The sequence below is a fragment of the Vicugna pacos genome, chromosome 9 (assembly GCF_048564905.1).
Source record: "Vicugna pacos chromosome 9, VicPac4, whole genome shotgun sequence".
Classification (NCBI taxonomy): Eukaryota; Metazoa; Chordata; class Mammalia; order Artiodactyla; family Camelidae; genus Vicugna; species Vicugna pacos.
The window spans coordinates 77,850,877-77,874,884 of NC_132995.1; positions in this window are offsets into that span (position 1 = coordinate 77,850,877).

A 24,008-nucleotide genomic window follows, 5' to 3' on the forward strand; every position below is an offset into this window, starting at 1 on the left:
TGTGATTCTGAAAATTAAAATGGTCAATGTACTCCTGTCTCCCTGATGACACCTTCTACCAGGGACTGGTTTATCTCCATCATTGTAACCTCAGCTCTAATTTTCCCATCCAGCTCTTAATGTGTAACAGAGGAATATTCCTTGAAAGAATAAATAATCTTTGACCCTAAAGTTGCCCACTTTTATATATGCTCATTATGACAGATACTTCAAGGAACTCTAAAAACAAAGGGTATATTTTTAAGATCCTAATAGAAAGGAGGCAGGATTAATGAGGACTGCAATTTCTAGAAAATGGGACTGCAAGGACATGAAGGCTAATTGAGGCTTGCTAAAAAGTTGTCCCTAAGGAAAGGGCTGGACTCACCATGTTTTTAGTTTGAGTTTCTTACGACAAATATTTATGAATGATGTCCCTCATTTTTGACTCACAGTTCATTTGTGAGGGTTAAATATAAAAGAAAGTATCTTAGTCATGCAAATCTCTCAAGTCCATCCTTGTCCTTCACTTAGATGAGGGTACTTTTCCTGAGATAAAAATCGTACTTTTCATCCAAGGCTCAATTTCTCACTGAAATAATGTCTAAGGAATCATTGTCTGAGCATTAGGGCAGCTTTCCTCCCTTCTCTTGTCAATAGGGTCATGAGGTCTCCATTCTGGTCCTTGAGAATATCATGAGGTTGGGACTCAGCAACCCACTCGATGTCCCCAACCAAAAGCCATTGAGATAAGAGCTCAGGCATCCACGTCTCCCCAACTGGTGTTACCCAGAGGTCTGCAGTCTCAGTAGGTGTCCTCGGCAATATCTCAGCTGCATCACCTTGTAGAAGGGATCAGGGTTCAGGCAAAACTCTTCTTCTCCAAGAAGTCACCATGACCTGCATTGTCCTCACCCTCAGGTCTAGTCCTTGAGGCATAATCTTTCAGGGGATTCAGCTGTTTTAATCAGAAAATACCAAAAGGGTTAGAAAACCAGCAACCCACGTTTACTTAAGGCTCTTTGGGTAAAACAGGAAATAATTCTGCTTAAGAGAAAGATTTATAAAAGATAATGAAGAGGTCAAGAGTTGGATAGGTCATGACAGAAAAGATAATAATGTGATTCCATAAAACTTCAGCTTTGATGAATTTGCTGAAGTTTATTTTCTCCTAATACATTTTTGCTGGCTATTGCTAGATGCTTAGAATAAGTGCCCAGTACATAGGAGGAACTTTCTAAGTAATTGTTAAATACATGAAGGAGTAAAATCATTTCTTTAATCTCTTACCCTCAAATTGAAGATGTGAGAGTTACACATCTACCTTTGCAGGTGATTTTTAGAGTTATGGGAATATGTTTCTTTTTTTTGTTATTTCTTAGGTAAATCATCCCTTCCACTCTATTAATCTGTCAGTAGCCTGCTGCTTGGATGCTACCTTTTCACTTGAAAGAATAGACTATAGGACTCCTGACTGAAAGTATTTATTTACAAAAGAATTACCTCAGCTCTGGTCAGGTGTCCGGAGGGGCTGGGTCAAGGAGCTGACCATTTGGGCATAGAAAGCATGTGCCTAATACACTTTGACTATCCATTTTACAAATACCTAACCAGTTATGAGAGGGACTGGTAAGTTAACAACATATGGCTTTGTATAAAATGATCAATGCTAATGATGGAGCTATTCAAAGTTCGCATGTTTCTCACAACCATTTTTGTTTATCTTGTTTCACATTTGTAGCCCAGGGGCCTGTTTTTAATAATTGTCCATATGGCAATGCCACGAGACATGACTGAAATTTGTTCTGACCTCTAGGGTGACAAGAAGAATGACACCCAGATATTTGTACTGGCACTGCTACTAAGTAGCACCTTTGTATACAATACCATGAACAAAATTGACCAGAGGGATATCGACCTCTTGCAGTATCCTTTTGTGGTTCAGGATGGCACCAAAGCCAGAGAGAACGCCTCTGTTCACCATCTGTGTTCATGAGTCCTTGTGAATCAAACATAAAATGAAAACACTACAAACATTAAAAACACAGGATAAAGAGTCTTTATGTTTGCTGATGAAATGAGGAATTGGTACAACTCAAAGTGCATATAAAAGTACAGGCAGGCGCAGAGCTAGGTGCAGCTTAGACGCAGCCCTATTTGCAACAGTTTTCCTTGATTGCATCTCAGCTATGTGACAGAGCTGTCAGGTCTGCTCAGAACAGTATCCTCACCTGATCTTGATGGGATAGAAGATGCAGCTGACTTTGTGAGCATCTGTCCAGACTTAGTGTGGACTCTGAGAGATTTCTACCTTGACCTGGAAGCACATGGGCAACTTATCACAGCAGACGAGTACCTGGAAAATTCACTGAGGCCAAAGCAAGGTAACAGAGACTTCAGTTTTGGAAAGAGAGAGAAAAGGTTCTCTTTGTTTTGGAGTCAATTATAAATGGGATTTTTAAAAAAATTTCTTTCTTGCGGGGAGGGTATAGCTCAAGTGGTAGAGCATATGGTTAGCATGCAGGAGGTCATGAGTTCAATCCCCACCTAGTACCTCTTCTAAAAAGAAATAAATGAATAAGGCAAATTATCTTTCCCTCAAAGAACTTTTTTTGAAAAAAAGTTTCTGTTGTTTCATTACTAACGTATGGAAAGGCAACTGATTTTTGTGTATTGACTTTATACCTTGTAGCTTTACTGAAATGATTCATTAGTTCTAATAGTTTTTTGATGGTTTGATGTGGAAAACTAGAAATCAGAAATCGCCCTGTTTGGACTCCATCCAGGTCATCCACAGCACCCAAGACACAGCGGCTCCTAATCTTCCCACAGTGCCTCTACGTTACACGTGGACTCCTGCTAGGGTGATGAGCCTCAGCCCTTTGGGTGAACTGGATCTGGTTAAGGGTTGGCCTCTGTAAGGATATCTGATGTCTTCTCTGCTTTTTTGGTGTGGTGTTCACATGGTTGTTTTGGAAAGTAATTTAGTTTATAGTAATTTCAAACCTATAAAAAACTTAAAATAAGTACTCACATTTGCCACCTCACATAGAATACTCCAGTGGGTTTTACCTAAAACTGAGATACTCCCCCAGGGAACCAGCACATAAACCCCAAATGAAGAAATTGTATGGTTCACCTTGTAACCCCATCCACAGGCCCACTTCAGCCTCACCATTGCCCCAATTTATGGAAATCCTTTTTTCATTCTGATTCAGTTTTCTTTTTCTGAAACTATAACTGAGAGTCCCCTCTTTTTCAAAATCACAATGGATCAAAGCACATGAGTTGAGTACGACCTGGGTGGCCTCCTCCGTGTGGCCTCTTTCTCTTAGAATGCTTTCAATGTTCATCCAAGTTGCAACATGTATCATTAATACTTCATTCACATTTTTCATTGTAATTAAAAATACAGAACATAATATTTACCATTTAAACAAACACTTCTATGGTATTAACTAAATTCACATTGTTGTACATCCATCTCCAGAACTTATTCATTTTCCCCAAGTGAAACTGTGTCCAGTGAACACTAACTCCCCTCAGCCCCTGGCAAGGACACTCTTTCTATCTCGGCATTTGGCTTCTCTGGATGCCTTGTGTAAGGGGAATCCTGCAATATTTGTCCTTCTGTGTCTGGCTTATTTCACTTAGCGTAGTGACTTCAAGATTTGTCCATGTTGTAGCATGTGTCATAATTCCTTAGTTGTCAAGGCTGTGTAGTACCGCATTGTGTGTACACCACAGGTAGTTCATCCATTCATCCACTGGTGGACAGTTGAGTTGTTACCACCTTTTACTCTTGTGATTAGCGCTGCTATGAATATGGATGTACCCATTTCTCTTCCACTTCCTGCATTAAAATAATTTGAATATATACTGTGAAGTGCAATTGCTGGGTCACGTGTTAACCCCATGTGTAAGTTTTTGAGGAAATCCCATATGGTTCTCCACTGTGGCTGCACCATTTTATTCCTTTATATGGCAAAACAATATGGCAGTTTATGGACATACCCTATTTGTTTAGCCTCTGATGGACATTTCCATTGTTCTACCTTTTGGGCCATTGTGAATAGTGCTGCTATGAATATTTGTGGACAATTTTTTTTGGTTTGTTTGAACACCTGTTTTTAATGTTTTGGGGTCTATATCTAGGAGTGAAGTTGCTGAACCATAAAGTAACTGTATTTTTGATCTTTTTGAGGGAATGACAAACTATATACATGGGCTGTACCATTTTCCAATTCTACAAGTAATGTTTAAGGGTCTCAATTTCTCTACATTTTTGCCAATACTTGCTGTTTTTAGTTTTTTTGATTGTGGGGCTTCTATCATGTTTGAAAGGCTATGACATTATGGTATTAATTTGCATTTCCATCATAATTAATGTTTAACATCTTTTCATGTGCTTCTTGACTAACGGTCTTGTCTGGAGAAGGGCCTATTTAAGACCTTCTACCGTGTTGAACATTGGGTTGTTCGGTCTGTTTATGAATTGTAAAAGTTCTTGATATATTCTTGATAAAGTTTTTTTTCAAGTATATAATGTGCAAATATCTCCTTTGATTCTGTGTGTTGTCTTTCCACTTTCTGGATAGCATCTTTGATGTACAAAAGTTTATTTGGAGGAAAGTCAGTTTATCTTTTTTCTTTCCTTGGTTGTCTTTTGCTATCAGATCTAAGAAAATCGCTAAATCCAAGGTGATGATGATTTACCCCCATTGTTTCTTTGAGAGTTTATACAGCTTCCTTCCCTATCTGTGAGGTATTGGCTCCAGGACACCCTATGGATACTAAAATCTGTGGGTGCTCAAGTCCATTATATAAAATGGTGTAATATTTGCAAATAATCTAAGCACATCTTCCTGTATACTTTACATCACCTCTAGGTCACTAATAATACCTAACACAATGTAAATGATATGCAAATCATTGTGAAGAAAATGTAATGTTATTTAAATAGTTTCTGGCGTGCAGCAAATTCACGTTTTCCTTTATGTAACTTTCTCAAATTATTATTATTATTTTCTATTTGAAGTTGGCTGTTTCTGCAAATATGGAATCAGTTGATGAGGGCTGATTGTAACTTTACCTCTCTTCAAATTTAAGCTGTTAATCTATCTTGAGTTAATTTTGTATGTAATGTGAAGCAAGGATACAATTTCACTTCTCTTGAAAATTAACATTAAAACTTGAGACTGTTTAACTTTGGAAGAAACTACCAAACTGTCTTCCAAAGTTGGCTGTACCTGTATTCCACTAGAATCTTGAATATATTTTTGTACAATTATGTACTATCTGTATACCTTCTTTAGCCAGGTGTCTGTTTCTATCTTTACCCATTTTTAATGGGGTTGTTTGTTCTAGATTTTATTGGTATAATTTGAGTACAAATCCATTATCAGATTAGCATCTTGCAAATGCATTCTCCCAGTTTGTGGTTTGTCTTCTGGCTTTCTGAACAAGATCTTTCACAGAGTAGAAGTATATATAACTTAATGAAGTCCACATTATTAAGTTTTTGTATTATTTTGTAGATAGGCATTTGGTGTTGTGTGTTAAAATGCATCACCAGACCCAAAATCTTATAGGTTTTCTCCCATTTCCTTTTAAAATATTTATAGTTTTGTCATTAAAATTTGTCTATGGGCAATTTGGAGTGAATTTTGCTATCAGTTGTTAAGTTTGTGTCTATGTTCTCTTCATTCTATGTATCTTATAATTAATTGTTCCTTAACCACTTTTTGAGATGGGATGGTGAGATGTTTGGGTCTGTTTCAGTTTGGATTTCCAAAGGTTCTACATAGAGCAGAACTGTGCTCAGGATGAGGTCTCTGGGCTTTGTAAGCTCAGCGTTTCCCAAACTTCTCTGATGGCCCACAGGGGGGCGCCAAACCAACCTCTCTGACCCACAGGGCACAGGTGCTTTCTGCCCAGGGACTTGGCCCCTTGCGCGGCTGGCAGGGGCTTTGTCTCCTCAGGACTGTCAGGGCTTTGGCTTCTAGACAGTGGGGCTGTGTCCATGCTGTCATTGCCTGAGTTTTCTCAGGAATCACCAGCCAGGATGCGCCATAAAATAGGGAAAAAAGAGGACAAAGTGGGGAGAAGCTTCCTTTGGAGCTGACTGCTGAGGGGAGCTCTGTCTTCAGAGGACCCTCAGAAAGAGCTTGACGTGGAAACTGGGGTTTTAGTTTTGTGTGCAATGTAGGTGGCGACCAGTGATGTTGCTTGGTGCACGGTGTCCAGTTTTCCCGGCACTGTTTATTGAGGGGACTGTCCCTCCCTTTGTGGGTCCTTGGCCCCATTTTCATGAATTAACTGACCACAGCCATGTGGGTTTATCTTTGGGCTCTTTATGCTGTTACTCTTGTCCGTGTGTCTGTGTTTGTACCAGTTCCTCACTGCTGTGGTCACTACAGCTCTGTGATACAGTTTGATGCTAGGGAGGGAGATGCCTCCGGTTGTGTCCTTCTTTCTCAGAATCTCTTTGGCTGTTCAGGGTCCTTAGCTGTTCTATATTAATAGTAGGGCTGTTATTTCTATTTCAATGAAAAATATCATTGAATATTATATTGATGTTGCAGTGAATTTGTTGATAGCTTTGGGTAGAATCAGTATCTTAGTAATAGTAATTCTTCCAATCCATGAGTACAGAATATTTTTCTGTTTATTTGTGTTTTCTTCAATTTCTTTTCCAATGGTTTACATTTTCTGAGTATAGGTCTTTCACATCTTTGGTAAAAATTTGTTCCTAGATATTTTGTTCTTTTTGATACAATTATAAATATGATTGTTCCCTTAAGTTTTCTTCTGATGTTTCAGTATTATTGTATAGAAATGCAACTGCTTTTTGTATATTGATTTCATATTCAACTTTACTGAATTTATTTAACAGCTGTTTGAAAAGTGTTGTGGAAAATTGTAGTTTTAAAATCTCACTGTTTCTCCTGCATCCCAGGGCATGCACAGGACCCAATACCTGGTGTCTACTCCTATACTCCTCCCACGGTGCCTCTTAATAGCAAGTGGACTCCTACAAGGGTGATGAGCATCACAATTCTGGCTGACCTTGGTCTGGGTGAGTCTTGGCTTCTGTAACAAGTTTTGATGTCTATCTTATCCACTTTTCTGGCATGATATTGATATAGTTGTTTTGAAAAGTAATTGACTTTCCAGTAATTTCTATAATGGTAAAAAGTACTTACAGTTGCCACTTTATATAAAATACTGTAGGGTGTTTTACCCCAAACAGGGGTAGTCTCCTGAGGAACCATCATTTAACCCACAAAAGAGGAAGTCATATGGCTTCCATATTATTATTTAATCCACAGGCCCGCTTCAACTTTCACCAGTTGGTCTAACTGCATGTTTTCTTTTTCTGGAATCGTTACTGAGATCGTCTCTCATTTTGACAACATTGATAAAGCACACATGAGGACCATATGATCTGGGAGAACTTTTCTTTATGGCTTTTTCACTAAGGATCTTTTCATTGTGTATTAATATTGTAAATGGTATCAGTACTACATTCCTACATTCTTTATTTTCATTGTGATTAAAAGTGCATAATATGGCACTTATAATTTAAATCATTTTAACTACAAATTTTTGTGCTATTACCTACATTTACATAATTGTAACTGTAATTGTACAATTGTACAATTACAACTGTAATTGTAACTGTAATTGAAACAAGTTCAACAACAAGTGTACCTCCTTTATGCATGAGAGATACCCAGGAAATTGAGTAATTCCCCAAAATGGCCCAAGAGATCACCTGAAATACCATCTTCATCTAAAAGCAAAAGAAAGGAAGGATGTGTTTGTTGTACAGATTTAAATCTTAGCCTTCTCTATTGATTAGAGTTTTCAAAGACTTAGTCATCCTTCTATTCCTGGTACAGAAGGGGCGACAACCTTTCAAATGGAGATTTCCCTTATAAATGTGAATTTGCCTCACCTAAAGACAATTTTGACTTGGGTTTCATAGACTCTCACGTGTCTTCCTCCCCCTCCCCCTCCCCTCTCCTCCCCCTCCCCTCTCCTCCCCCTCCCCTCTCCTCCTCCTCCTCCTCCTCCTCCTCCTCCTCCTCCTCCTCCTCCTCCTCCTTCTTCTTCTTCTTCTTCTTCTTCTTCTTCTTCTTCTTCTTCTTCTTCTTCTTCTTCTTCTTCTTCTTCTTCTTCTTCTTCTTCTTCTTCTTCTTCTTCTTCTTCTTCTTCTTCTTCTTCTTCTTCTTCTTCTTCTTCTTCTTCTTTCTTCTTCTTCAACAAATCTGCCCATTGTAACCCTTTGGCTAAAGAGGTATATCTTGGGTAGTCATTTGCCCTCCTTCACATGGGTGTACACCAATTTGCTTGTTTATTCATGTAAGAAAGGACATCCTCACATGTTAAAAGGTTTTAGCCATTATCAATAGAATTATTGTGCATAATTGCATGCTAGTTTTTGTTTGGACACTTTTTCAAAGCAATTGTCTAAATACTAGAGGCTTAATGTTGGGTCCTCAGGTGAGCCTTGATTAGCTTAGGAAAAAACTGCCAAAGTCTTTTCAAAGTAGCCATACAAGCATTCCACCTGCGGTGAGGGAGAGTTCCTGTTTTTCTTCATCCTCCATCAATCACAAGTAATGCCATTTTTTTGGAGTTTAGTGGTTCTAATATGTGTGCAGTGCCATTTCATCATTATTTTAATTTCTAATTCCCTAATGATATATGATTTTTGAGAATATTTTTATATGCTTATTTACTATCTGCTTATTTTCTTTGGCAAGGCATTTGCTAAGATCTTTGCCTATTTTTACTGGGGTTATTTGTTGTACAGTTCTTGGTGTAATTTGAGTCCAAATTCTTAATCCGGGTATGTGTTTTGTAGTTATTTTTCTCAGTTATGTGGCTTGTCTTTAGGTTTTCTGAATAAGGTCTTATACAGAGTTTAAATTTTTAATTTTTTAAACTGCGTGATAGAAATTTTACTTCTTTGTGGATAGACTTGGGGATTTTTGTAACAGTTCATCACCTAAACAAGGTTATGTAGATTTTGTTACATGTTTTCTTTTAGAATACTTATAGATGTGCATTTTATAATTGTCTATGGACAATTTAGTGTAAATATTGGTGTAAGTAGTAAAGTTTCTGTCTACATTCATTTGATTGCATATAGTTTCCAATTAGTTGTAGTTTAACTACTTTTGGGGAAGTCATGGGATATTTGGTTCCACTTCAGTTTGAATTTCCAGGTTTAGTGGATTCTGCAGGCTGGCCCAATGGGAGCATGGCCTGGCCTGAACAGAACGTTTGAGGCCTGCATTCGCCAGCTGGCCAGCAGATGGCGCCATGCCCACTCTCTGACACTCGTGCACGTGTCTCACTGCGGGGCTTGGCTCCTGTGGGAACTTGGCTCCTTGCTACGGATGGTGGAGGCTGGGTCTCCTCAGGACCCTCCGTGGTTTCAGCTTCAGGACAACACTCGAGGGGCCGAGTCCACACAGACAGGAGCCAGATGTCTTCAGGAACCACCAGGGGGCATCACCATGGGAATAAAAGGTGAGGAAAAAGTGGGCAGAATCTTCCTGTGTGTGGTTACAGAGGGTTTCCATTTCAGAGGATCCAGCAGAGGAGTGGCTTGTTGTGGAAAACTTTGGAATTTACTCCATTTTCTGTTTAGTGCTGACAGAGTCAGGTGTCATTTTTGGGGGCATGGTGTCCCATGTTCTTGGCACCGTTTATTGAGGGGACTGACCTTTTCCCAATTTGTGTTCTTGGCTCTTTTCCCGTGAATTAACTGACAACAAAATGGGTTTATTTCTGTGCTCCCTATTCTGTTCCTCCGGTCCATGTGCCTGTTTCTCTGCCAAAACCTTACTGTATCTCTGCTGGTGACTGTGGCTTCCTAATGTAGTGTGAAGTCAGAGAGGGAGACGCCTCCAACTGTGTTCTCTCTTCTTAAGGTTGCTTAGGCCATTCCAGGTTCTGTGTTGTTACATACAAGTGGTAGGGTTTCTTGTTTTATGTGTATGTGGGAAAAAAATGCCACTTGAATTTGGTAGAGTTTGCAATTAATGTATACACTGTTTTGGCTTCATGAATGTTACAGTAATGTTCTTCTAATGCATGAGCACAACTTTTATTTTGTGTGTATCCTCTCCAATTTCTTTGTTAGTGTTTTATAATTTTCTGTGTGCAGGCCTTTCACATTCTTGAAATGAATGTGGAAGGAATAATTGTATTTCCAGGTATTTTTTTTTCTTTTTGGTGCAATTGTTAAATGGGATTGCTTTATCAATTTCTCTTTCTGAAACTTCTTTATTAGTGTATAGAAAGTCAATTGATTTTTGTGTATTGATATTGTATCCTGCAGCTTTACTAAAGTTACTTATTACTTAAAAATTTTTGGTATTTTAATGTGGAAAATTATAATTCAAAATTGCCACTGTTTTTAGTTAAATCCAGATCATTCACAACATCTAAGACACAGTGGTTCATAATAATAACTTATGGTGCCTCTTAATTATATATGGATTCCCACAAGAGCAATAAGCTTAGCCATTTTGGATAAATTGGAACTGGAGAAGGCTTGGGCTTTATAGTGAAGTTTGATGTTTTCTCTGCTTTCTGTAATGATTTTTACATGGTTGATTCAAAAAATTATTAACTTTCCAATAATTTTAAACATACAGAAAATGTGCAGTAGCAGTGCCGTGTGCTCAGTCTGTAAGCTCAGGTTTCTCTCATAATTGATGTAGCACATATGCTGCTTCTCATTACAATCTCTAGTGTGTTTTTTACCTCAAGTAGAGACACTCTCAGCAAGTCAGCACGTAACACCCAAATGAGGAATTGTTATGGTTTTCACTTCATAATCCAGTCCACAGGCCCAGTTGAACTGTCATCATCTGCTCCAACTGTATGGCAATGTCTTTTCCCATTCTGATGCAGTTTTCTTTTCCTGGAACTGTTCTTGCGATTTCCCCTTATTTTCACAACCTTGATCTATTTAAAACACAGAAGATGGGTATGATCTTGGTGGCCTTTTCTGTATGGCTTCTTTTAGGATGCTTTCAGTGTTCATCCTTGTAGTAACAATATCAATACTTCATGTTTTTCACTGTAATTAAATCTACTCCATATGTTTACCATTTAAACTGCTTTAAGTATATAGGTTTATGACATTTATGTCATACAGTTTTAGGATATTGACAACATTTACATTGTTGTAGAAATATTCTCAGCATTAATCTTGACCACTTTTTCAGTTTCCCCAAATGAAACTGTATCCATTAGACACTAACTCTCCTCCACCCCTGGCAAGTACATTCAACTTTGTGTCATTGACTTATGTGGATACCTCATATTAATAGAATCATGGAATGTTTGTCCTTTTTTGTTCTGGTTAGTTTCACTTAGCATAAAGACTTCAGGTTCATTCACATTGTAGCATGTGTCAGAATTACCTTAATTTTAAAGGTTAAATCCTATTTTATTGTATATATACTACATTTTGCTTGTGTCATCATCCATCCATTGTCATCTGGGTTGCTTATGTCTTTTGGTCAGTGTGAATAGTGCTGGTATGAACATGGGTGTGGAAATGTGTTTTCAGGCCCTGCTTTCAAGTCTTTTGGTTTCATACAGAAATGACAGATCATGCATTAATTCTACACTTAAGTTTTTGAGGAACTGCCATAATGTTTTCCCTAGTGGCTGCACCATTTTACTTTATTTCTTTAAATGGCAGAATAAGATGGAAGTTTATGGATCCACCTTATTTTGCATATTAATTCATCCACTGATGGATATTTGAATAGTTTCTACCTTTGGGCTATTTCAAATAATGCTATGAATATTTCTGTACCATTTTTTGTTTGAACACCTGTTTTAAATTTTTTTGCCATATGTGTATATATATGAGGAAAGTGGCTGAAACAAATGATAGTTATATTTTTATCTTTTTGAGGAAATGCTAAGCCATTGTGCATGCAGTCTACACCAGTTTACATTCAGTGAGCAATGTGTGAGGGTCCATTTTCTCTACACTGTTGCCAGTATTTTCCTTTGTTCTTGTGGACACTGCATTGTGGTTTTAATTTGTATTTATATCATTACATGAGATAACTGTACCTAAGACAATTTCATTAGAAACCCAAACCTGAGGATACTGCTCAGTAGCTGGAGCTGTTGTATAACCAAAAATCATTAAAATTCACACGAAATTTAAAAAAAAACTATTAGGCCCACAAATGAGCCACCAAAATTCATTACAATACTACAAGGAGTTCTAACAGTCGCAATTAACCCAAGCTCGTCCTAAATTTGTGAAGGTTTTGAAGAAAACTCTTCAAAAGTAATGAGAACACAGTACTTAAATACAATGTATGTCATCATTATTCTTACATGGAATATAACCATGGTCATGACCGTGAAAAATTCATGGTATTTCTACTATAAGAACATGAATGACCAACATTAGAAAATCTCACACATTAATCAAAATAGTGAACGACATATTTATTGATCTACCAGACCCACTAAATACCTCATTATGATGAAATTTCTATTTCCTAATTGGTGTTTGTTTAATCTTACAAATCTTAGTGGTGTTATTCCTAGTAGCACATTATACGTCATATGATAGAATAACTGTAACCTAAAACTGCTGAGATGTAAACTGTGGGCACATTAGCTGATACTTACATGGAAACAGAGGTTCTTTATCTGCTTATTTATCCAAGTATGTCGAGGCCTGTATTCCATAATTTTAGGGCATATTCTCATGCCCTAGAAATGTGAAATATTGCAAACATTTTAATACTAAAAATAATAGCCACAGCACTTACAGGTTACATTTTACTATGAGACAAAATATCCTTTTGAGAAGCAACAGTCACTGCAAGTCTCTTTTCAGCAGTTCCTTACATTGACAATACCCTAGCGAAATGAATCTGAGAGTTCGCAGTTGATAAAGCCACCCTTAATTCTCTGTCTTCTACTATAGCCTCCCGTTTATTACTGCAGCTTTAGCAGTTGTTCACCTGTTACCTCCTCATGAAACAGGCTATCTTACTAATACTCATAGTAGTGTCGCTTGACATTCTGTGGGACCCTGATTTTTATGGTGATCGATCACCCACTAAATAAGCATTCAGGCCCATACACAAAAAGTGTTGTATTATATTCTTATTATAATGATAAACCCTATGTTTACTATCATTCTACAGACCTTTATCTCAGGAACCATGATTTTAGTGACAAGCTCACACTGTGTTATTAGCACCATTCTAATAAAAAATGCATAATGTACAGAAGTATGCAGCAAATATTTTCTAACACAATCCACCACATCAATACTATTTATGATGGATATTATTATCAATCTAATATTCTCCAGTCAATTAACAAGTACAAAATTTTTTAATCCAACAGCATCTATCATTTTAATGATAGCCCTAGTCATAAAACTGGACTTTCCATATTTCATTTCTAAAGTTACACAAGGCATCCCCCATACAGCAGGGCCAATCCTATGAACATGACAAACGGGCACCCCTGTGTGTTACGGCAAATCTCACCACCCATCCCCTCAACACACTATTCATTATAGTTGTATTATGAATTATCATTGGAAGTTGAGGCAGACTAACCAAACTTAACTACCAAAAGTTATACCCTGTTCATCAGTTGCCCATGCAGATGAGTAACAGCTATTATAATGTGTAATCCAACCATAATAACCCTAAATGTACTAAAGCACATCATCATAGTACTGTCATCTTACTATTTATGCCCCACTCATGGACCACAATACTGTCATTATCATACTCATGAAATAGAGCACTTCCAACCAAAATCCTTATCCTCTTCATTATATTTTATTAGATCTTCCACTAGTATCAGGGTTTTTACTCCAGTGAGTAATAGAGATATAACAAAAAACCATAATATCACTCTACCAACACTAATAGTCCTCACAGCACTACTCAACATATATTTGTACAGCTGGCTAAAATCTACATTGCTAATTAGATTGTTATCAATAAATAAAAATAAAATGAGAATTCAAACATAGAAAATAACCTTCCTATTATTACTAATGCCAATATTGACACTGTTACTACTGTTCACACCCATTCTATCAGTGCTGGAGTAGGAAGTTAGGTTAGTATAGACCAAGAGCTTTCAAATGTTCAAGGAAGTAAAATGTACTTAATTCCTGAAAATAAAGAATAAGATTCCACATATAAGTGATATCATATGATGTTTGTCTTTCTCTGACTATCAAAATGTCTAGGTCCATTCATGTTGACGTAAATAGCATTATTTCAATTTTTATGGCTGAGTAGTATTCCATTGGATATATACACCATAACTTCTTTATCCAGTCCTCTGTTGATGGACACGTAGGTTGCTTTCATGTTTTGGATATTGTAAATAGTGATGTTATGAATTTTGGGGTGTGCATATCCTTTGGAATTAAAGTATTTTCTGGATACGTGCATAGGAATGGGATTGCTGGATCAAATGGTAAGTCAATTCAGAGTTATTAAGGAATGTCCATATTGCTTTCCATAGTGACTGCACCAGGTTACATTCCCACCAACAGTGTGGGACGGTTCCCTTTCTTCACACCCTGTCCCGCATTTATTACCTGTAGACTTTTTGATGATGGCAGTTCTGACTTGTGTGAAGTGATACCTCATTGTAGTTTTGATTTGCATTTGTCTGATCATTAGCGATATAGAGCATCTTTTCCGGTGACGGTTGGCCACCTGTAAGTCTTCATTGGAGAAGTATCTGTTTAGGTCATCTGCCCATGTCTTGCTTGGATTTTGCTGTTGTTGTTACTGAGTTGTATAAGCTGCTTCCATATTCTGGATGTTAAGGCCTTGTCAGTGCATCCTTTGCCAATATTTTCTCCCAGCTGATAGATTTTAAAGTTTCATTTATGGTTTCCTTTGTTGTGTAAAACATTATAAGTTTATTTAGGTCCCATTTGTTTATTTTGGATTTTGTTTCTATGTGACCCAGGAAAACATTTCTACATTGTACGTCAGAGAATGTTTTACCTGTATTTTATTCTAGGAGACTTAAGTCTTATGTGTAGGCTTTAGGTCCTTGTTAGTTTATTCTGTGTGTGGTGTGAGGGAGTGGTCTAACTTCATCAGTTCACCTGCAGCTGTCTAGCTCTCCCACCACCACTTGTTGAAGGGACTGTCTTTTCTCCGTTGTAAACTTTTGCCTCCTTTGTTGAAGATGCCTATAGATAAGTGGGTTTATTTCTATCTCTCCTGTTCTGTTAATCTTTGTCTTTTTTTGTGTGCTAACATCATACTCTTTTAATTACTGCAGCATTGTATTATTTTCTGAACCCCTGGGAGGGTTATTTGGATAGTATGATTACTTGGGTAATATGGCCCATTTTAATAATAATTCTTTTAATCCAAGAATGTGGGAAAGCTTTCCATGTCTTTAAATCATCTTTAATTTCCTTTATCAATGTTTCATAGATCTCGGTATATAATTCTTTCACCTCCTTGATCAGGTGTATTCCTAAATTTTATTTTTTTGTAAGTGATTTTAAGAGGGACTTAAAAAAAAACTTCTCTGATATTTCACTGATAGTGTAAAGAAATGCAACAGATTTCTGTATGTTAATCTTGTAATCTGCTACTTTGGTGAAATTGTTTATTATCTTTAGTCTTTTTTGTGTTGGGGAAAAACCCTGTTTTTCAATTATGTTAACCCAATACTTTATATATTTGCTTTAGTCTGGTAATCACAAATCACATGTGTGTGGCTTAAACACATTCTAAAAAGAGAAAAAAATTCTACATTTTCATACTTTCCTCCCTGATAGTTGATGGTTTTGATGTCCTCTTTTGCATTCTCATGTGTATCCTTTTGCTGTTCATTGTAGTTATCACATTTCCAATTGTGATTTTTGTCACTCTTACAGATTCTTGCTTGCTTTCTATTTAGAGAAGATTTTTCAATATTTCTTGTAGGGTAGATTTAGAATTGCTGTCTTTTTAGTGTTTGCTTATTTGGTATATTCTATCCTTGTATTATGAGTGATAATTTTTCTGTGTGGAGTATCCTAGGTTGCAGATTTTTCTGTTTAAGGACTTTTAACATAGCCTGCCACTCCCTTCATGGGCAGCAACATTTCTGTAGAGAAATCTGGTGATACTTTTATGGGGGTTCATCTTGTTTGGGACCCTCTGTTCTTCCTGTACTTGTATATCTGTTTAATTCTATAGGTTTAGGAAGTTTACATCCATCATTTCTTCAAATACATTTTCAATTCCCTTTTCTCTTTTTTGTCCTTCTGGTGCTTTTATTATATATAGATTACCATGCTTTATATTATTCTATAGATATCTTTTATTGTTTTCATTTTCATTTGTTTTCATGCCCACTGTTGTGATTGGGTGATTTCCATTATTCTGTCTTCAAGATCACTTATTTTTTCTTCTGCATTATTTAGCCTGCTATTTGTTGCCTTTAGCTAAGTTTTTTGATTTTAAGGAGTTCCTTTTTGTAGTTTACAGTTCCTTTACACAGTAATCTGCATTTCTGTCAATAACTTCTCTTAATCCCTTCCATACTTTTACACTCTCCTTTTTGAACTCATGTTCTGGTAGACTGGAGAGGTCTGTTTCACTGTTTGATTTTTCAGGGGATTTCTCTTGTTCTTTTAATTGGGAGTGGCTCCTCTGCTTCTTTGTTTTTCTTGTGTTTGTCTGGTTCTATGTGTTCAGGGGTAACAGTTATCTACTGCGGTCCTGAAGGGCTGGTTCTATGTAGAATTGTCCTTGTGTAGTCCATGTGCATCTGGTTTTTTGTTGTGAGGACTGTTTTTAGTACAGAAGGCTGCCACATCTTTCCTCTGTGTGTGCTGGCTGTCACCCCCTTGATAGGATTTCTGTTTGGCGACGTGACCGGAGCCTGCACTGGATGTTGTGGGATCTCCTCTTGCTCTGTGGTTGTCACAGCCCCGTTGTGGGTCAGGTATGCCCCAGTGATTGGAGTAGAAGCCCCCCATCTGTTTCAGAGGTGCCTTGTGAAGTTGGCTGGACAGGAGTGTTCCTGCTGGGAGAGGAGCCACTGAGTGGTCCTCCTCAGGAGATGTCCACTAGGAAGTCCCCTTTCACCTGCTGTATTAACTCACAAAGTGCACTGTTATTGGCAGTGACCTTGTCCCCACATCAGCCTCGGGAATGCAGGCAGCCTGTCCGGGTCTCCCTTAGGCACTGTGGTCACCAAGGCAACAGAGCAGATCCATCAGGACCTGCTGTCAAGTGTAGTTGCTCATCAGGATCCACTGTGGGCTACAGGGTCAGCCTGGACCCCAGCTCCACCTCTGCATGCACATGTCCGCTGCTACCCGTACCCTAGCCCTGCCTCTGCATGCACATGTTCTCTGCTACCTGGAACCCAGCCTCAACTCCGCATGCACACATCCACTGTTACCCAGCCCCCAGCCCTAGCCCCATCTCTGCATGCCCCCATCTGCTGCTACCTGAACCCCAGCCCTGCCTCTGCATGCATACATCTGTTGCCAATGCTCGATTTGCCCCAGCTGCTCAGCAGTATTCTGCTCAGATGTCCCACAGGCACTGGTGGCCTAAATCCATCTAAGACACTTAGGAGGGACCCAGATTTCACTCTTGCTTCCCTGGTAGCACAGCCCATGGGAATGGGCTCAGATTTTAGCTGTGTCTCTGCTTGGAGGCAACCTGCCCATGATTGTTTTCTTACAGAGAAAGCTGAGAAGGAGATTGCCTTGGCGGGGTTTTCCCCCTTCAGGAGAGAGTGTTAACAATGGGGCTTTTATGGCAGGGCCATGCCCTGTGAGATAGCTGAGGTTACTATGGTGGTGTCCTTCTCCCGTTGTGTGTGCCAGCAATGGAGCACTGTATGGCGAGCCAGGCTCCCTTGCACACACTCCCAGCCTCATCCTGTAACATGCCAGGCCCCTCAGGCTGTGTGCAGCCAACCCCATTCCTCTCCCCAGGTCTGTAATCTCAAGGCTGAGATTCAGTACCCATTCTTGGCATGCACCAGCAGGTTCCCATTTTGGGCTGGGGACCACTCAGACCCTCTGTGCCTGTTTCTTTTCATTCTGCCTGCTGGAAAGTGGCTACTGTGATCATTGTTCTCCACATAGAAGTTTTGTTGATGTATTTGTGGGATAGGGTGACTCTACATCCCCATCTTCCCCATCTTGAACCCCCTCCTACTGTATCTTTTAAATCATCTGGAGGCTACTTATATATAATATCTAAATAATGTAAATGCTATTTAAAGAGTTGCACACAAAGTAAATTCAAGTTTTACGCTTTGGAAACTTTGGAAAATATTTTCTTGAAAAATTTTATGTCCACAACAGTTTGAATTCATGGATGCAACATTCACAGATACAAGGGGCTGATTAAGCTTTAATCTAGTTTGAATTAATTTTGTATGTGGTCAGAGGTAAGGGTCCAGTTTTATTTTTCTGCATGTGGACAGCCAGTTGCCTAGCACCATTTGCTGAAAAGACCTTTTTACATTTTACAACTTAATGTTTGCTCTTGTCAAAAATTCTTTGATTCTAGATGGAAGGGTTTATTCTGGGCTCCTCATGCATATATATTTGTGGAAATATCACAATATATAATTTAGTATTACATTGTACTGATATGTGAAGTTAGGAAATAGGAAACTCCAAATTTGATTTTCTTTACTGAATTTTGCTTTGGTTTGTATTTTGGGGGTCCCTAGAAAGTAAATATGAATGTTAAAATCTAGTTCTGTGTTTCTTTCAAAATTTTCATAGAAATCATATTCATAGTAATGTCTGTATCACTTTGTCAACGTATTAAGGTTTGCTATCAACATGGAATGTCTTCATTTTCTTTTAGGTTTTATTTCACTTCTTTTAGTGATGTATTTTCAGTTTCAGTTTCTTAGTCTTGCACCTTAAATGGATTCTTATGTGTTTCAGTAATGTTCACGTTATGTAAAATACTGTTTTCTTAAATACCTCTTGAGATTATTCACTGTTATTGTGTAGAAGGAAACAAATTTCAATACACTGGTATGTTGTAGTGTGATTTTGCTGAATTATTTGACTAACTCATTGATAAAATTGGGCTAACCAACACATTGTTTATATTTTAAAGATGTATGTATATGATGATGTCATCTGTGTCTGTGAATAGACTTGGTTGTATGTATGGTTTTTTTTTCATTTTTATTGAAGTATAGTCAGTTTACAATGTTGTGTCAATTTCCGGTGTACAGCACAATGCTTCAGTCGTACATGAACGTACATAGATTTGTTTTCATATTCTTTTTCACCGTAGGTTACTGCAAGATACTGAATATAGTTTCCTGTGCTATACAGTATGAACTTGTTGTTTATTATATATATAGTAGTATCTACAAACCTCAAACTCCCAGTTTATCCCTTTCCACCCCCTTCCCCACCCCCAGTAACCATGTTTGTTTTCTATCTGTGAGTCTGTTTCTATTTTGTAAATAAGTTCATTTGTCTTTTTTTTAAGATTTCACATATAAGTGATATCATATGGTATTTTTACAGATTTGATAATTTTCTTTTGTATTAGCTTGGTTTCTTTTTGGTTTTTGTGACTCTATTGTATGATTTTGATTTGTGGTTACCTTGTTTTTCAAGTATGTTAACCCCTTATTATATCTGTTTGCTTTAGACTGGTGGTCATGCAGGCTCAAACACATCCTAAAAAGAATGAGGAAAACAGAAGTGAGAGGGAAAAAAAAATCTGTGTTTTCTTGCACCCCTTTCCCACCTTCTTGGATTTTGATGCCCTTTTTTTTTTTTTTTTAAATCTTCGTGTTTATTCTCTTGCAACTCATTGTAGTTATCACATTTCCAATTATGGTTTTCTCATTTCTGTGTCTTCCTGCCGCTTTTCTATTTAGAGTAGACCTTTCAACATTTCTTTTAGCATAGGTTTAGTATTGCTGAACTCTTAGCTTTTGCTTGTCTGTGAAGTTCTTCCTCTCTCCTTCTACTCTAAAGGATGGTCTTGTTGGATAGAGTATCTTAGATTGCAGCTTTTTGTCACTCAGGACTTTGAATATATCTTGCCAATCCCTTCTGGCCTACAGTGTTTGTGTAGAGAAATCAGCTGAAAGCCTTATGGGAGTTCCCTTGTAACTAACTCTTTGTTTTTCTCTTGCAGCCTTTAGAATCATTCCTTTATCTTTAACTTTGGCCATCTTAATTATATGTCTTGGTGTGGGTCTGTTAGGGTTCTTCTTGTTTGGGACCCTCTGTGCTTCCTGTACTTGGATATCTATTTCCTTCTTTAAGTTTGGAAAATTTTCAGTCATGATTTCCTCAAATCCCTTTTCAGTTCCCTTTTCTTTCTTCTTCTGGGATCCCTATTATGCATAGGTTGACATGCTTTATATTATCCCATAGGTCCCTTATATTGCTTTCATTGGTTTTTACTTGCTTTTCTGTCTGCTATTGTGATTGGGTGACTTCTGCTACCCTGTCTTCTAAGTTACTTATTCATTCCTCTGCATTATCTGGTCTCCTTTTAAATGCCTTTAGCTCAGCTATTGTCTCAGCCATTGAGTTTTCCATTTTTAATTGGCTCCTCTTTATAGTTTCCATTTCCTTTTTATAGTATTCTCTGCTATTTATCGTCTTTATTATTTCCTTTAGTAGTCTTATTACCTCTTTTTTAAAGTCATGATCTAGTAGATTGTTGAGGTCTATCTCACTGTTCATTCTTCCAGGGGATTGCTCTTGTTCCTTTGATTGGGAGTGGTTGCTCTGCATCTTCATTTTACTTATATTTCTCTGGCTCTATGATTTAGGAGTATCAGTTATCTACCGTGGTCTTGAAAGGCTGTTTTTGTTTGTTTTTATTTAAAGTGGGAGCTTTCTTGTGTGGACTGTTCGTCTAATAGGTTTGTTGCAAGGGCTGCTCTTAGTGGGGATGGTTGCCATGTCTTTCTTCCATGTGTGTTGGCTGTTATCCCTTTGGGGGTGTGGTTGGTGTTGTGATCAGAGCCTGCCCTGATTGTTGTTGTTGAGCAGGGCCTCCTTTTTTGTTCTGTGGTTCTCACAGCCCTGACAGGTGCCAGGTCTGCCCCCTTGCTGCTGGAATAGAGGCTTCTAGACCCATTTCTGAGCTGTGGTGTGTGGTAGGCAGGGTTGGAGTGCTTCAGCTGGGAAGAAGAGTCGCTGAGTGTACCTCCACAGGAAATGGCCACTGGGAAGTGTTCTTGTAACTAACTGGTTTAAAACTAGGTCCAATGACAGAAATAAGTAAGACATCCTGAAGCTCAGGATGTTGAAGAACAGGAAACCAATCTATTAAACTGCTTCTGAAGTTCATCAAGTAAGAAATTTTTCACACACTGTACTGAGGCTAGATGGGTATTTACTCTGACAGCTGTGAATGATGGAGGGTGTGAGAAGTGACTTAAGAGTTTCAAACTTCCTTTCTGCTTCTTGTTTACCTAAAGCAGATAAAACATCACAGACAGAAAAAATGCATGAGCGTTCCATTGTGAACTGGAAACCACAGTTATCAACTCAGTCACACTCAGCCTGAAGGCCACACTTCCAAATGCTCACTCTCTCTTTCTCAGCAGGTATGTACGATTTTTATATGTCGATACCTTTTGTTTCTCATGCTGGCTTTGGATAGAATTTCCAGTACAATATTGAAAAACAGTCGTGAAAGACAACATTCAGGCCTTTCCCCAGATTTGGATAGTTAATCTTTCAGGCTTCAACATTGAGTATATTTACAGTGTATTTTGTACAATGCTCTATCATAGTGAAATCATTTGTTTCCACTTCTACTTTCAGAAGTGTTGATTCCATGAAATAGGAGTGGAATTTCTTCTGATTTTTATGGTTCTGGTGAACATGAGGTTTTTTCCTTATTTCAAAATTGTTGTTTATTATATTGCTTATTTCATGTAATAATTTATATTTATTTGTGTAAAATGTTAAAACCTTGTTAACATATGATGTAGAGAAATTTTCAGGAGTCACATATTTACTATGTGTTGTAAATTTCAATTAAGTACTGTTGTGTGGACGACTGTCTTTTTATAGACCTGTTGTGTATTCTTTTTGTGATGTGTTTGTGTGATTTGATTCAATTAGCTTTTTAGTGGGTGGGGGATAGGGTGAGGGTTAGGGGTTAGGGTGAGAGTGAAAAGTTAGGGTTTAGGGTCAGGGTTAGGGTGAGGTTAGAGGTTAGAGTCAGGGTCATGGTTAAGGGTTAAGAATCAGGGGTGGGGTGAGGGTGGGGGGTCAGAGTGAGGGTTAGGGTGTTAGACTTTGGGTTGGGTTAGGGTTAGGGGATTAGGGTCAGGGCTAGGGCTAGGGTTAGGGCTATGAAGGGGGCTAGGTTAATGGCTAAGATGAGGGCTAAGTTTATGGTTAGGGTTAGGGCTAGGGCTAGGTTGAGGGGTAAGGTCAGGAGTAGGTTTAGAGCTATGATAGGGTTAAGGCTAGATTGAGGGCTAAGCTGAGGGCTAGGATAATGGCTAGGGTTTGTGGAAGAAGGAACTGCAGTTATGGTAGAACCAGCAAGAGAACTAGAATCAGAAGTGGAGCCTGAAGTTGTGACTGAATTGCTCTTAACCTCAAGATAAAACTTTAATGGGTGAGGAGTTGCTTCTTAGGGATGAGCAAGGAAAGTGGTTTCTTTCCTTTATTTTTAAAAAAATAACTTTGCCCACTTTTTTTCCTTTAATGGAGGTACTGCAGGTTGAACCCAGGGCTTTGTGCATTCTAAGCACACACTCCACCTCTGAGCTATAACGTCCCCTCCACCAGAAAGTGGTTTCTTGAGATGGAATCTACTCCTGACAAAGATGCTCTGAGGATTGTTGAAATGATGATAAAGGATTTAGAATATTGCACAGACTTAGTTGGTAAAGCAGCAACAGGGTTTGAGAGGATTGTCTCCAACTTTGAAAGATGTTCTACTGTTGGTAAAATGCTATCACACAGCGTTGCACGCTCCACAGAATTCATTTGCAAAAGAAAGAGTCAATCAACACAGCAAACTCCATTGCTTCCTTATGTTAAGAAACTGCCACATCAACCCCAACCTTCAGCAACCACCCCCCTGGATCAGTGAGCATCCATCAACATTGAGGGAAGACCCTCCACAAACAAAAGTTACAACTTGCTGAAGGCTCAGATGATAGCTAGCATGTTTCAGCAATAAACCATTTTTTAATTAGGGTATGGTACTTTATCTTTTGTAGACATAATGCTATTGCACACTTAATAGACTACAATAGGGTAGAAACAACTTTTATATGCACTGGAACACCAAGAAATTCATGTAACTCTTTTTACTGCAACACTCCCTTTACTACAGTGGTCTGGAACAAAACCCACAGTATCTCAGAGGTGTGCCTGTAGTGAACTGGTTTTGTCACCAAAGAGACCCAAAGTGGAATTCAACCAATTCTAACGTGTTCAAGCTTAAACTGCTAACTGTAAAAATAATACTGGTAATACCTATCTCTTAGAGTTACTGTGAGAATTGTTATGAGAAAATGTTTCTAAAGGGCTGGGAGGCTGGGACCTAGTACGGTCATAATCAATGCTAAGTATTGGAAAACGAGTATAAGTTTTTTCCAATACTGAAGTCCAATCTATAACAGAAACTAACTGTCTTACAAAATTATCAATTTACCTTCACTGGTCCTATTCTGTGGACATGAAATATTCCTGTTATAAAATCTGTCTACTCTAGAACCATGTCTGCTATCTGTGGCTTAAAATTTTTATCTTCATCTAACATATCACTTCCACTGGAACTCCATGTTATAGCTGTAATCCCACTGGTGCCCTTAAATGTAGTAGGTTCTGTTAAAGGAAAAGAAAATATATAAAAATGGTCAACTGATATGGTTACTTATCAAAATGAGGTTTTATGCATGTTACTCTTCTCAAGTTGCAAATAACACAAAATTCAGATAATATAAGCAATGTCTTATTTCAAATCTTCCGGACT